Source organism: Mustela erminea, chromosome 2, assembly GCF_009829155.1.
Source record: "Mustela erminea isolate mMusErm1 chromosome 2, mMusErm1.Pri, whole genome shotgun sequence".
NCBI classification, from domain to species: domain Eukaryota; kingdom Metazoa; phylum Chordata; class Mammalia; order Carnivora; family Mustelidae; genus Mustela; species Mustela erminea.
Window position 1 is genome coordinate 68,390,810 of NC_045615.1, and position 13,753 is coordinate 68,404,562.

Sequence of the window (13,753 nt, forward strand, 5' to 3'; positions counted from 1 at the left end):
CTAAGCAGTGGCTAAAAGGAGGTTGTGTGCACACTCCCGTCTCGTGCAAATAAAAGAACTATTCACAATTATACTGAACGCATCTAAAGAATATAGGCCAAAGAGAGGGATGGATTATTTGCTTTTGGGAAAACTCCAACATTCAAAGTATAAACATAACCCTCTCCCCTAGAATATGCCTACTTTCAACAATGCAGGTAAGCAAACAGGGCCTAATAGTTTTTCTACACTTTTGACTCCAATATGTTACAACCCAAATTATTGAAATAACTTGCAAATAAGATGGTAATATGTCTATCTCTATCAGCCACTCGGTGAGGGTCACCGTGGTCTACCTGATGCAGAAGATGAAACTGTCGCTTAATGATGCCTACGACTTGGTCAAGAGGAAGAAGTCCAACACCTCCCCCAACTTCAGCTTCATGGGGCAGCTGCCGGATTTTGAGCAGACGCTGGGGCTGAGCAGCCCATGTGACAACCATACCCTTAGCAAGCAGCTCTACTTCTCCACGTCCACCAACCGCAACCTGTTCCCACTCAACACCCTTGAGTCCACGTGAGGCTGGGGCACAGGTGGTGGGGGCCGGACCCTCCCGAACACACCCCCTATCCCGCAGCCCCTTGGGCCAGGTGGGCGGCCCACTCCTGCTACGTCCAGCCGGAACCCAGGCAGCCTCAGACATGGCCAGTGCCCGGAGGCCCCAGGAGGGCAGGCGGCAGAGCTCCCCTCACTGCCTTGGGGCAGGCGGACCCCAAAGTGAGGCCTCCCTCCGCAAGGCTTTCTGGAGAGGCCCTGAGCTCTGGGACACATGGCCTCGGGAGGCCAGCGAGGCCTCATCCTTGTCCCAGGACACTCCATCAGCAGATGGGCCAGCCAGTTGGGCTCTTTTTTTAAAGAGCCCTCCATGGACCTGAGTTAAGAGATTGAGAAATGTCTCGATGTACAAAGACAACAAAAGAAAACAGAAGAAAATAAGAAACATGAATTGAAACAGGCCAGCTTTGTACTGATCCTAGTTAAGCATGTAAAACAGCCTATCAGTGAGGGGTTTCTGAGCATTGTAAAGGAGGTGGTCACAAGAAGCCAAGTGAATTCAATAAAAGGAATTCATGGTGTCCTCCCATTTCTTTTGCTTTCAGCGTTACAAAAGCAGTTTCTTTTCTTTGGGAAAAGCATCCCCATAAAAATCAAATGCTAATGCTAATTAAGTAAAGAAAACTAAAGGTGATGGTTCTTTGACAGGAAATAGAAGTTTGAAATTAGTAAAAGATAAATTTGATGATAGTTTAGATACAGGACATAAACAAGCTCACCATGTGATCTAGGGAAAAAAAAAAAAAAGATACTTGCTTAGAGATAGTATTTGCTACAGTAATATCTGTAAATTGGATTTTTACAAATCTCAAAACATAGCATTATCTAGAACATTAATTATAAATTTGATTTTTCATAGAATCAAAATGATTAGATCTGAAGTTTTTCTGAATTGGTTTTATTATACAACCATTCATCTTCAAATTTAGAAAATGTTCCATCTTTATTTGCAGATAAGGCAAATGAGACCAATGCATTTTAAATGGAAATTAATAAATAGAAGGTGGAATTTAAAGTCCAGATCTCATACAGATCTATGTACCATAATACTAAATACCTATACATTAGGCTTTATTTCTATTTCCATTATGCTTTTTCATGCACCAACTTCAACTCTTTATCTGTCTGCCCCTTACACAAAGCTCCCTATGAAGGCTTACAAAGGGAAAAATTAAGGTATAAATTGCAAATTTAAAATTTTAGGCAAAGATTGCAAATAATAATGATTGGAGTGGGAAGAAGAAAATAAAAGTACTAGTATTTTTATATCAATTGCAGAGCCAAAGCTTTAAAATCTTTAAAAATCTCTAGAAATTTTTGTGCAGTGAATATCTGATTTTATTTAAATTTCTGTAATGAATAAATAATATATATATATAATACGCTCTTATCTCTATTAGTCTTCTTTATTCACTTACTCTCATGTTTCTTCTCAGCATTTATGATTTGTTAAAATTATACTATTTGTACATTTATTTATTTATTATCTGTCTTCCCATTTGAATACAATTTTGTCTGTTTTTTTCACATCTATTTAGTATCTGAAACATAGTAAGATCTCAGTATTTCCTAAAAGAATCAATTAATTTCAAATATCAACAAATACATATATCAAAACATGCACATATAACATGTGATACATATATTTGTTAGGTAAACTGTATTAATTTAACATAAGTGCATATTTGCTAAAATCCTAACTGAATATCTTTTTAGTATTTCTATGTTCTCTAAGAAGAATGAGCAAACCTTCTCTGACTTGCAAGCTCTTTCTGTTTTCTAGAACACCAACAGAGAACTTTAAATCTCAAGGTGATAAAATGATGATCTAGGCAATGTCTGAATATATCAAATTTATCATGATAATCCTAGAAAAAGCATGCATATTGTTAATAAGTAAACTTGGAAGCAAGTACTTATTTAAATGTGCATCCCGATCATCTTACTGAGGTCCATACGTTAAATTTTAGGACACTGAGGCTAATTTAGAAATAACAGAAACCCTAGCCTTCTAACATGACTAAACCTATAAAATAAAGTATGATGTGGTAAGAAAATGGAGGCAAATGTAGAGGTCTGATGGAAAGAAACAAATGAAAGTACAAAGATTTAATTTCAGTTCAATAGATTATTGATACAAGTGTAGAATTTGACTAAAAAATAAAAGAAAACATCAGAAACTTTTTCAGATGCTTCCACAGAAGCAAAATGCTCACCCTAGTGTTTGTCTTGTCACTATATATATATCATTATCGTTTCCAATTGGGTCCACATCAAACATCAAGCCAAACTCATTTTCTGAAAACTAGTTCCAGATTATGGCAGATGTTTGGGGTAACATATTTTAAAAATAAACTACAAAATACAATAGTAGCCATCTGTTTCAGAATTTTCTGTTTATTGTTTTCTATGGAGTAATGGGCAAAAATAGAAACAAATAAAAGAAAACAGCTGTCACGGAAAACATTGAAAGGCCAAAAAACTGTGCTCTTAAACTAGTATTGAAATTAACAGATTGGTTAACTTAAATAACCAGATTTGTTTTTAAAAAATGGTTTTGAATTTTTTTATTAGATTGTCCAGTTACATTGGTATCACTTTGTTTTAAGCCATTAATAGCTAAAGAACATTATAAAATCTTAACATTTATATAAACTGAATACGGCTTCCCACTGACATATATAAAATGTACTGACATATATAATAAAGGTTTTATTTAAACTTCCATTTAAGATGGCAGTGGGTTGGCAGCTCCATGAATTGGCCTCTCACAACTTTACATCTGAAATGTGTTCATACTGACAGAAATGATACTGCTGGAATTTTGAAGTAATTTCTACAAACAATAAGATTGATCTGACTGGATGCAGAAAAAAAAGTATTTTTCTATACAAGAGAACACAGGAAGAAAATATTTTTTTCTCTTCCACCATATTTCTATGGATTTAGAACTCAACAGCATGTATCTTTGTTTCCAGACCATTCCTACTTCCACTCCTGTCATATAAACCTGCTCTTTAAGATTCATGCAATTTTATTATACTCTCCGTTCCATTCTTTTTACCATCATCAAATGAAACGAAGGTCTTTGTCTTCTGGCCCAGTTTTCCTTCCGTGTTAAATCTTCTCATCTGCCTGAAAAACTTTGCTATTTTAACAAACTCAGCCCTTAAGTTTCCTGGCCTACTGGCCTACCGGTTCCATGTAACCTTCTCTTCCATTTTCAACTCGGATACCCACAACCAGATTGGTAGCCAGTCCTCGCCACAATCCACAATTGTTTCATCTTCAAAAATATTTAATCAGGTAACCTGCTTTCTCCCCACAACTGCTTCTCCTTCCACCTCTCTTGTTCAACCTCTTCCCTCAAACAGTGCTTTGGCTTTGTTACACTCCCAACCCATATCTACCACAGCTCTTCCAGTGCATAAGTAATCTCCTTTCTTCACGTTCCGATCATCCAGGTATAGCACTCCTTGCAAATTCCAATCATCATGAACACCTGTCTCCAAAACCTAAGATCTAGATCCCAAAAGTAAAACCAATTAACACGCCTAACAAAAAGGTTTGCTGGAAAGAGAAGAAAAAATGAAAGGCAAAGCTTACCCCTACTCAGCTCTATATTCTGCCCCTTCTTGTTGAGCATCTTCACGCTCCATCCTCACACATGTTTTTTGTTTGTTGTTTTTCTCTGATTCTTGCTGATAAATATGATCCATAGCTTGTAGTACATGTCTCCTGAAGAGGTAGTAGTTCCCAAGAAAGACCATGCTGAGGGCTGGCTCTATTGGCTTAGAGGGAAAAAGAAAAATAGTGTTCAGTAGTGAAAGATCCAGAGGAGAATAAACGTGTTTTTTTTTTTTTCCCCAAGAAATCTATATCAGATAAGATCTTTGCCTCCATGCAATGGGACATTGCTGTCCTCTAGCAAGAGGGAGATGAGCTAGACTCCCTCCTGGGGGATTCATGGAAATCTGTGGGTCCGTGGTTCTCAAGAGCATCTTGAGTTCCACTTAATTTCAGTTCAATAGATTCCATGTCTTTGTCTTTAAGGAGACATAGACATAGGATACTAGCTGGGCCTATGAATTCAATCTCTTATAACTCTGCCACTCTCATAATCAAAGTTCAGACCTAATTTTCAGTTCAGGTGGCTCTCTTTAAATGCTACTCTGTAAACTTTTTGGTCTTCATAATATACCTTGGTAGTTGACTGTTCTGAGCCTGTCATTCTTGTGCTGTGAAACTTTTGTATCAGTTAACAAATGAAAATCATCTCCACTATTGTTATAAGAAACACTGCCCCCTCCCATATATTTTAAGTGCTAAAGCTATCACATAAGCCAGTGCCTCCCCTTTCTTCTGTATTCCGTCCTTGTTCCCTAATTGCTAAATGTTAAAATTCAGTCACATAGTAAGGTGTCCAAAGTGAATATATCAATATATTTTACATATAAAAAAATAACCAATCAGAAGATCTAATAGGAAAAATATTGCATTTACAATGTAGTATAAATACCAATATTATATTACCAATAAAAAAATTTTAATGCTTAGTAAATAAATTACCATTAAGTTCAACTACATGAAAAATAAAGCCCAAATAAACAGTAGCTTAGATACAAAAGTTGTTATTGTTTCATATGAAAAGTCCAGTGGTCAGGGGTCCAAGACTAGAATAGCTGTTTCACAGACCCCCTAGGAGTCCTGGGCTCCTCCCTGGTTTCAGCTCTAGCTAGACGGTCCCATTCTCACCACAAGAAAAAGAAAAGAGAACATATTTTCTCCCTTGAACACTCCTCAAAGTTGTGTATACCACTTCCACTTACATCCCTTTGTCCCAAACTTAGTCAATAGCTAGCTTACCTGCAATGAAGAATGTGAAATGAAGACTTAATTCTGGGCAGACATGTTCAGGTCTTTCACTTCAGCAAAAGAAGGGGAGAAATAATAGGGGACACTTCAGAATGTTAAAGAAGAAAATATAAGATCTACAAAGAAGGATTTTCATATTGACTGAGAGATACAAAAGATCTGAACAAATGAAAAAGCACACCAAGTTCTTGGGTAAAAAAGAAAAGTATCTTGATAATTCACAAATAAGTTGTAATAGCCTTGAATTTTAGTGCCTGAAATACTATAACAAAAACATGTATGAAACAAGACTATTAAGTATATGCATAAATAACAGAAACACAGTTATAATAACAACAAACTTGGGCAGATCAAATAAATAAAAATAAGGTCATAATTATTTTTAACAGTAGCATAAATAATATTCAGATGTCAGTTAAGGTTATCTTTCTGTCAGTAAAATTGGTAAACACCCCCATTACACATCAGGCAATGGTTTAATGGCCCCCCCAACACCTCTGGGAATTCCCAGGTCTTTCCTCCTCAAAAACCCTTCTAGCTTTATTCTTGCCCTCTGAACCTGATTAGATTCTTGCCTTCTGTTTCATTCTACTTTATCCACTGTGCATTGGCCCAGACATGGGACACAGACCCTTTTCTCCATTGATCTAACAACAGCTCACAAAGGCCATTTTCATGGGTAGTCAACTTAAGTGAAAGTTTGGGGCAATTAAGTAGGTAGAATTACAGCCCTGATAAACAAACTATTTACACACACTAGGCAACTTGTTCCTAAAAGTCATTAGTGTTTGGCTGTCCACAACCGTGAATTTCACCCATTTTTCTAGTAAATCTAGTTTTTTGGCTTGTTACATATCTCTGCTTCTTCCAGGAAAACTGTCCTAACACTTCCTTGTTGCTCTGTTTTCAGGTCTACTTCATTTTGCCTCATCTCAGAAAAGAATTATTCCTCTCTCTTTCCCAGAGATAGCTCTAACAAATAGCTGGGTAGAACATATCAGAAGGGTTACAATAGCACCATAATTTCCATCCAACTTCATAGAGTCATACCTGTTAAACAGTGAGGCCCTGCATCCAGCTTGTACTGGCTTACAGAGACAATTATGTGAACCTCTTTCCTACTCCTTATTCAGTGACTGAATCCATAAGTAGATCGAAATCCACATGGTGAAAGTATTTACACCTTGGTAAGTGGCAAACACTACAAACACCAGTATTTTTCTTTTGGTTTAGGGAAGGGGGTTGGGTTGTTTTTGTTTGTTTGTTTGTTTGTTTTGCACGTGGTTTTCTGTTTTTTTGATTTTTTGTTTGTTTGTGTATTTGGAGGACAAGTTTATTAGCACCACACAGCATACATTCTAGAAGGCTCTGTGTTTAATCTTCAAATAAAGATTCAAGTTTTTTGACTCCCTCTCACAAGAACCAGCTTAACCTTCCAGGGCAGAATAAGAATAGGGCAAGGACACTAAGTAACAAGATGATTCCTTTTCTTGGATTCTACACAGACCACAGGAATATGATATTCTGCCTTATTCTATTCCATGATTTTCTCCATGCAACAATATTGAGTAGAACTATTCAGGCAACGTGGCTATGCAACTGTATAATTTATTAATTTAATTTGTTAAGTACACTAACCTTACTAGAGTTCAAACTTGAATACAAAAACAAACTATTATACCATATTCTAAAGAGGTTCGGGGCATCAATATCTCTCACAAGATCTAATGAAAAGTAGAAGCATCAGCCTACCACCCTCATCTAGGCCCCATCCCCACCACACCCCACCTCATACCAACCACCTATATAAAGAGTTGACTGGAGGGAGAGAAGGGAAGGTTGTTGAAGTCAGTGGGCTTGTAGTATGTGGAGTAGTCATTGGAAAATGTAGTGTCCCAGCCCTCAAGCCAAGACGGCAGGAGGGGATTCTCTCAGAGATTGTTGAATAGAATTTTTTTAGTTCCTCCAAAAAGAGAAAAGTGGCCTTGCACTGGGGGAATGGCTCTCTGCTAAGACTTGATGACTTGTCCCTATGAATTAAAGAGAGATGATGACAGTAAAGCAGCCACAACAGCATTCGCTGTTCCAAGTGTGTATAGATTTCTTATAGGTCCAGGGGACACCAGAAGAGGAACTGATCATGAGATCTTTCTGAGAATACCTCATCAAAGAAGGCAACACTCCAGACTAAGGGACTCCAGAAAGGGGAAGCTATGGTATATACCAGTGTGGATGGGAACTGAGCAGGAGAAATTAGAAGTGTTTGTGCCAGAGAGGATGCCCCATGCCAGAGAAAGGAGCCACAGGAAGACCTCACAGGATGGTGTGAAGAACTAGCACATGCCCCTCCATGGGAGATGAATTCTTTCAATGCCTTCCACAGAGAAAGGCCACCATCAGCAGCCTGTCAGGGTTAACCAGGGGAGCAGCAAAAACCAGCACAAGCCAACAAAGAAAGAAGGACAACATGCCCAGTTAAAACATTAAATTTTCAGTCTATTTTCCTCTTGTCTAGAAGCAAAGACCCTTGAATCATGATTTTAAGAAGTTCCCATTTTCCCAAATGGGAAAGTAAAACTTTAGATCAAGTATGAAGGTTATTTTAAACTTGATTTGATTGAGTTTTTAAATCTGAGAGTGTCCAAAGGTTATGGAATCTGTCTACAAAACTTTTAAAGAATGAAGTCAAGGATTTGATAAATGTTGAAAAAACACTGACTGGAGAAAAATAAGAACTTCATTTTAACTCCACCCAGTCAAGATCCAGCTTTTAATAAGCAGTGCTTATTTGAACTTATACAAAACAAAAACAAACTAAAATGTTCTTCCTGGGGCTCCTGGGTGGCTCAGTGGGTTAAAGCCTCTGCCTTCGGCTCAGGTCATGATCTCAGGGTCCTGGGATGTAGCCCCGCATCTGGCTCTCTGCTCAGCAGGGAGCCTGCTTCCTCCTCTCTCTCTGCCTACTGTGATCTCTGTCTGTCAAATAAATAAAATCTTTAAAAAAAAATAAAATAAAAGGTTCTTCCTTTATTTCCTTTTTTCTCTCCACCCAAAAATCCCCTTCAGTGTTCGCTCACTGAGACAGACTCCCTGTTGGTATATTCCAGTTTACGCTACCCTTTTGGAAGCTGGCAGTGGTCTCTTCGAATGAAAGGCATTGAAAAGAGTTGATTTCTCATGGAGTTCTCTCCTACGTGAGTTCTCCACGCTAACCTGTGGCTGTTCTCTGGCATAGATCAAGCCAGCACTTCTTGGTTCTTTCCCTGGCCTGTCTTTATGTTATGGTAAGTGATTTGCTGTCCAAGGTTATCTCATCTGGCAACAAAGGAATTTTTTTCCCTTTAGATAGCAGTCTATGTATTTGTAAAGTATTATTTAAACCTAAATACATATTGGCAAAAACTTCTCATCATTTTACTTCTCAATAAAGATAAGCTGTCTAATTTCTCTCTCTACTCCCCTAAGTGCCAATCCCAAGCCTCACAACCATTTATTTGCACAGTACTTTAGCTTCCAAAAGTCCAAAGATTAGATCATATGCTCTGATAAGCAAATGAACTAATGGTTTGAGTTAAACATAGAAGAATTAATAGAAACCTTGAAAGTTCAGTCTTTCCTTTCTCCTCCCATTATAGTCTCTTCCCATAAAATATATACATCATTCATACCTCCTCTCAGAAAGTAAAGGCTGTTACAATTGTTTTGTTTTTAAATATTTTATTTCTTTATTTGACAGAGAGAGAGAGGGAACACAAGCAAGGGGAGTAGGAAAGGGAGAAGCAGTCTTCCCACTGAACAGGGAGCCTAACACAGGGCTGGATCCCAGGACCCTCGGATCATGACCTGAGCTGAAGACAGATGCTTAACAGCTGAGCCACCCAGGTGCCCCACAATTGTTTTGTTTTAAATAAAATTCTCCTTCCCAATAATTAGTCAGACTGGATTATGCAAATTAGAGACAAGAAGCCAAAGTAACTCTATAAACATACCTGAGGCTGAGGAATTATATCAGTACTATATATATATTAAATATATCATATAATATACAAATATTTATATAAATTCACATATATAAATATAATATTAAATATATAATATAATATATTTATATATATTTTAATATTTGACTTTCTGTCTCTAGGCTAGGTATGTGCTCTCCCTGCCAACCTCACTGGTACCACTTCCTAATGAATTACATTTGGCTGTTCAGCACATTCATATCACTTAACTGATTTCTAAAGATGTTTGAATGTACCTGAAACAAATGTTGAATATATGGATGCATATATGTATATTTCTCATTAACAGTGAATATGCCTTCTTTTCAAGCATCCATAAAACATTTGCAAATATTGTTTCAAAAACAGGCAAACAAATCAACAGAGTATTAGAGACTACCTTAAAACCAAATAAAATAAAAAAGATCATAATAGATGGAAAAGAAGCATTGGAAACTAATATGTATGAATTACCCAAAGGTTTTGGGGAAGTTATACTTTTGAGGAACACATTAAGTTGGATCACAGTCTTAAACTTTCATCCATTAAAATAAATTTTATTTAAAAATAAAAGCAGAAAACAGATGGGAATAATGACTAACTGCTCTCAGAACAGATAAACACTTTCTAAATTTAGAAACAAACAGATCATTAGGATATATGTTGGAAGAGCAAAACCTCCTAAGATTGTAAGACAATCCAAACTGAGAAAACTGTTTATATCAACAATGACACATTTAGTAATACTTACTATATTAAAATAACAATAATAATATTAATAATATATTAAAAACTCACTCAGACTCATAAAAAGGACACCAAAACTTTTATTAAAAATGGACAAATAATATGAAAATAAAAATTACAGAAGCTGGCATATAAATGACTAATAAAATATGAAATAAACATTCAAGCTCTTAAGAGAAATATCAGTTAAAACACAAAGAACCAGAAGGTAATTCAACAACATGAACAAAGATTAGTAAGTGTATTGCTGTTTTTTCCTAAAGGAAAAAGTCACAGATGAGAATAAAGATTTATACTGAAGGAAGTTGATGACAGGTTATACATAAAAGTAAACATTGGAAACAACCCTATTTCCAATAATAGAAAAATAATTAAATAATTTTAATAATATTAAATAACATGGTCAAATGTCTTAAAGATAATATTAGATACAACAGTACATATGCCAACTTAAAAAATTCCAGGGGCGCCTGGGTGGCTCAGTGGGTTAAAGCCTCTGCCTTCAGATCAGGTCATGATCCCAGGGTCCTGGGATCCAGCACTGCATCAGGCTTTCTGCTCAGCAGGGAGCCTGCTTCCTCCTCTCTCTCTGCCTGCCTCTCTGCCTACTTGTGATCTCTGTCAAATAAATAAATGAAATCTTAAAAAAAAAAAATTCCAAATCTTAGCAAACACAAAGGAAACAAAATGTTCATATTTAGATAATATAAAGTTTTATTTTCTTTAAAAAGTATTCACTATTTCCTGTATTTGGCAATATGTACATACTGTAAACATTTTATAAAGTATTGCTTAAGCAGTGAGTACGTTTTTTCAATAGTTGGGAAATCTCTAATGATAATACAGCTTTATATCACAGTGGGTTTGGTACTGCTGTCACACTACAGAATTCAAATCCAAAGCATCTGTTATAAATCCAAGAGTGAGAGACAGATAGAGGGACAAGGAATTTTCTCACCCTAAGAAAGTATCCGATATAATGAAGAAACAGAAAAGAAGAAAGTCAACTAGTACTAGAACACGGTATGCTAAGTGCTGTACCTGAGGCCTTCACAGCTGCCTGTCCGAGGTCAGTTGAAAAATAGTGAGTTCAGCCTAGAGGACAGTTTTGGAAAAACCTCCACAAAGAAGGTGACCTTTGATCTAAATCATTCTTCTTCCTCACTCTTTTCTTCTTACAGTATATTAAAGATCAAAAAGACACAGTAAAGATAGCCTTCAGATTTGCCAACAAGGTCACATTATGAGGAGTTCTTAAAATCAGCTGGAATAAAGGGGATTTATTTTGACTATCTTAAACCTGAAAATCTAAGACCTCTTCCTAGAAGAGGAAAATATCCTCTTGATGGAAACAGAAATTGGAGATATTGAAGACTTTGCTGTATCTCGAATGTAGGCCCGGGATCCTGGGAGCAGGGTGTGGCAAAGAGAGATATTCCTCTTCAAGAAAGGACAGGCTGCTCCGCGGAAAGCTATGAAGTATATGACTGACAGCCTCCAGCCATTAACTATATCATTAACTATATCAGGGTCTGTCTCAGCCTTATAGCTGAAGTCATTCTTATCTGAGGACGGGGAAGACAGTATAGCCAATGACTGAACAACAAAGTGATAGAGGAAGCTGGCTATTTTCATCCAATGTGGGACCCTCTACGGGGCAATTGTTGCTCCAGACTTCTCTTGAGCTTCATCGGGTCAGCATCGCAGTCTGACAGCTCCTTTCTGCCTCCTTCCTTCTTTCCTTCCCCTTTTGCACTTTCTACTGAGTCTCCATATCTTCTTCCCAGAGAATCCAACGGTCACAAGGAAGGTGAGTCAAAAAGGCCCAGGGAAGTGTGAGTAAAGAAGAGAAAAGGAACAGGACAAGAAGGAAAAAGAAATTCAGCCTCTATGAGACCAACTGGGCCAAGAGCAATGTAATTAACTTTCCGGTAATGTCCTCTAGGCTGTTGCAGTTATTTAAAAGTATACAAGGAGCACCATGAGAAGAAAACATGTACACCGGGCGCCTGGGTGGCTCAGTGGGTTAAGCCGCTGCCTTCGGCTCAGGTCATGATCTCAGGGTCCTGGGATCGAGTCCCGCATCGGGCTCTCTGCTCAGCAGGAAGCCTGTTTCCCTCTCTCTCTCTCTGCCTGCCTCTCCATCTACTTGTAATTTCTCTCTGTCAAATAAATAAATAAAATCTTAAAAAAAAAAAAGAAAACATGTACACCAATGAAGAGGAATTAGAACACTGGGAACTGTTGCCAGCTGGTTGGCTTAGATGAATAAAAAAGAAAAAAAATGTACATTGAGACATGGCAAGAATTAAAACTGGAAAGTTAGGAGCTAGACCATGGAGAATGCTGCACTTTATATCAAATAAATTAACATCTTTCCTCTCAACTTTCTTAAATATGTCCTTTTAGGGCTTCCATTATTTTTGTAGTCATAAAAGAAGACAATGGAATTATAACATGAACCCAAAGTGAAATTTATTGATATTATCATGGGTTGAAAATAAAATCAAATATCAGAGCGGCACCTGGGCGGCTCAGTCAGTTAAGTGTCTGACGCTTGATTTCATCTCAGGTAATGATCTCAGAGTAGTGGGATCGAGCCCCGTGTTGGGGGTCTGTGCTCAGCCGGGAGTCTGCTGGAGATTCTCTCTTCCTCTGTTACTCCTCCGCCCCCTCTCGCACATGCTCTCTCTCTCCCCTCTCTCAAATTAAAACAAACAAACAAACAAACAAACAAAAACAAGGATGCCTGGGTGGCTCAGTCAGTTATGCATCTGCTTTGGGCTCAAATAATGATCCCAGGGTCCTGGGATCAACCTCTGCATCAGGCTTCCTGACCAGAGTCTGCTTCTCCCTCTCCCCCACCTGTGCTCTCTCACATGTGCTCTCTCTTTCTCTCTCTCTCAAATAAATAAAATCTTTTTTAAAAAATCAAATATCAGAGAATTATGAACCTTGCCAAGACTTCTAAATTTCTACTTACCCTTAAGTCTGTCATAATATTTCATAGGCACACAATTAGACTATTAACTCCAGTGGTCACAAAAGAAGGTGGCTATTTGAGCACATACAAGATCTTGCTAAGATATGTACTGAAAGCTTTTTTTGTCACCAGTGTGACTTTCAGATAACAGTTTGTCTGTGATGTGGTCTTTTCCAGACCAAAGTTTCCAAATATCTTTACAAAACTGTATGTAACCACCTTTTCAGAGGGCTGCTCTATTCTGTGACATAGTTTGCCTTTCAAACATGTCACAATCACTTAACCATGACTCACAACTACTTTGTGAGCTAAATCAAATTGATTGTGGTTTACAGGGCCTAGGACCTAGACTAGTTCTTCATGGCTTTTACTTCACTGTTATCTATCACACAATGACAAAATAGTAAGTACATAAACTTATTCTGCTTCAAGTGTTACAAAGAACAGAAGAGCTAAAATAGTCCACAAGGTATTCTCCTAAGTAGGTATTTTCCAGTGGCCCTCATTGGTTGACATTGCTCAATAAAACACTCCTAATGCAAATGTCTGTGTCCA

At 37.4% G+C, this 13,753-nt stretch overlaps 1 long non-coding RNA gene across 2 annotated transcripts in view; it reads right to left on the reverse strand.

The window, feature by feature from the left end:
* The window catches only part of LOC116583336, a 125,576-nt gene extending 112,187 nt beyond the window's left edge, over nucleotides 1-13,389 (reverse strand). For both annotated transcript variants that reach the window (XR_004282688.1, XR_004282690.1), the window contains exons 1-2: nucleotides 13,199-13,389; nucleotides 4,202-4,386 (exon numbers count right to left, since the gene is read on the reverse strand). This is a non-coding gene — a long non-coding RNA (uncharacterized LOC116583336). The remainder of the gene's footprint in view (nucleotides 1-4,201; nucleotides 4,387-13,198) is intronic.
* Nucleotides 13,390-13,753: the final 364 nt, after the last annotated feature.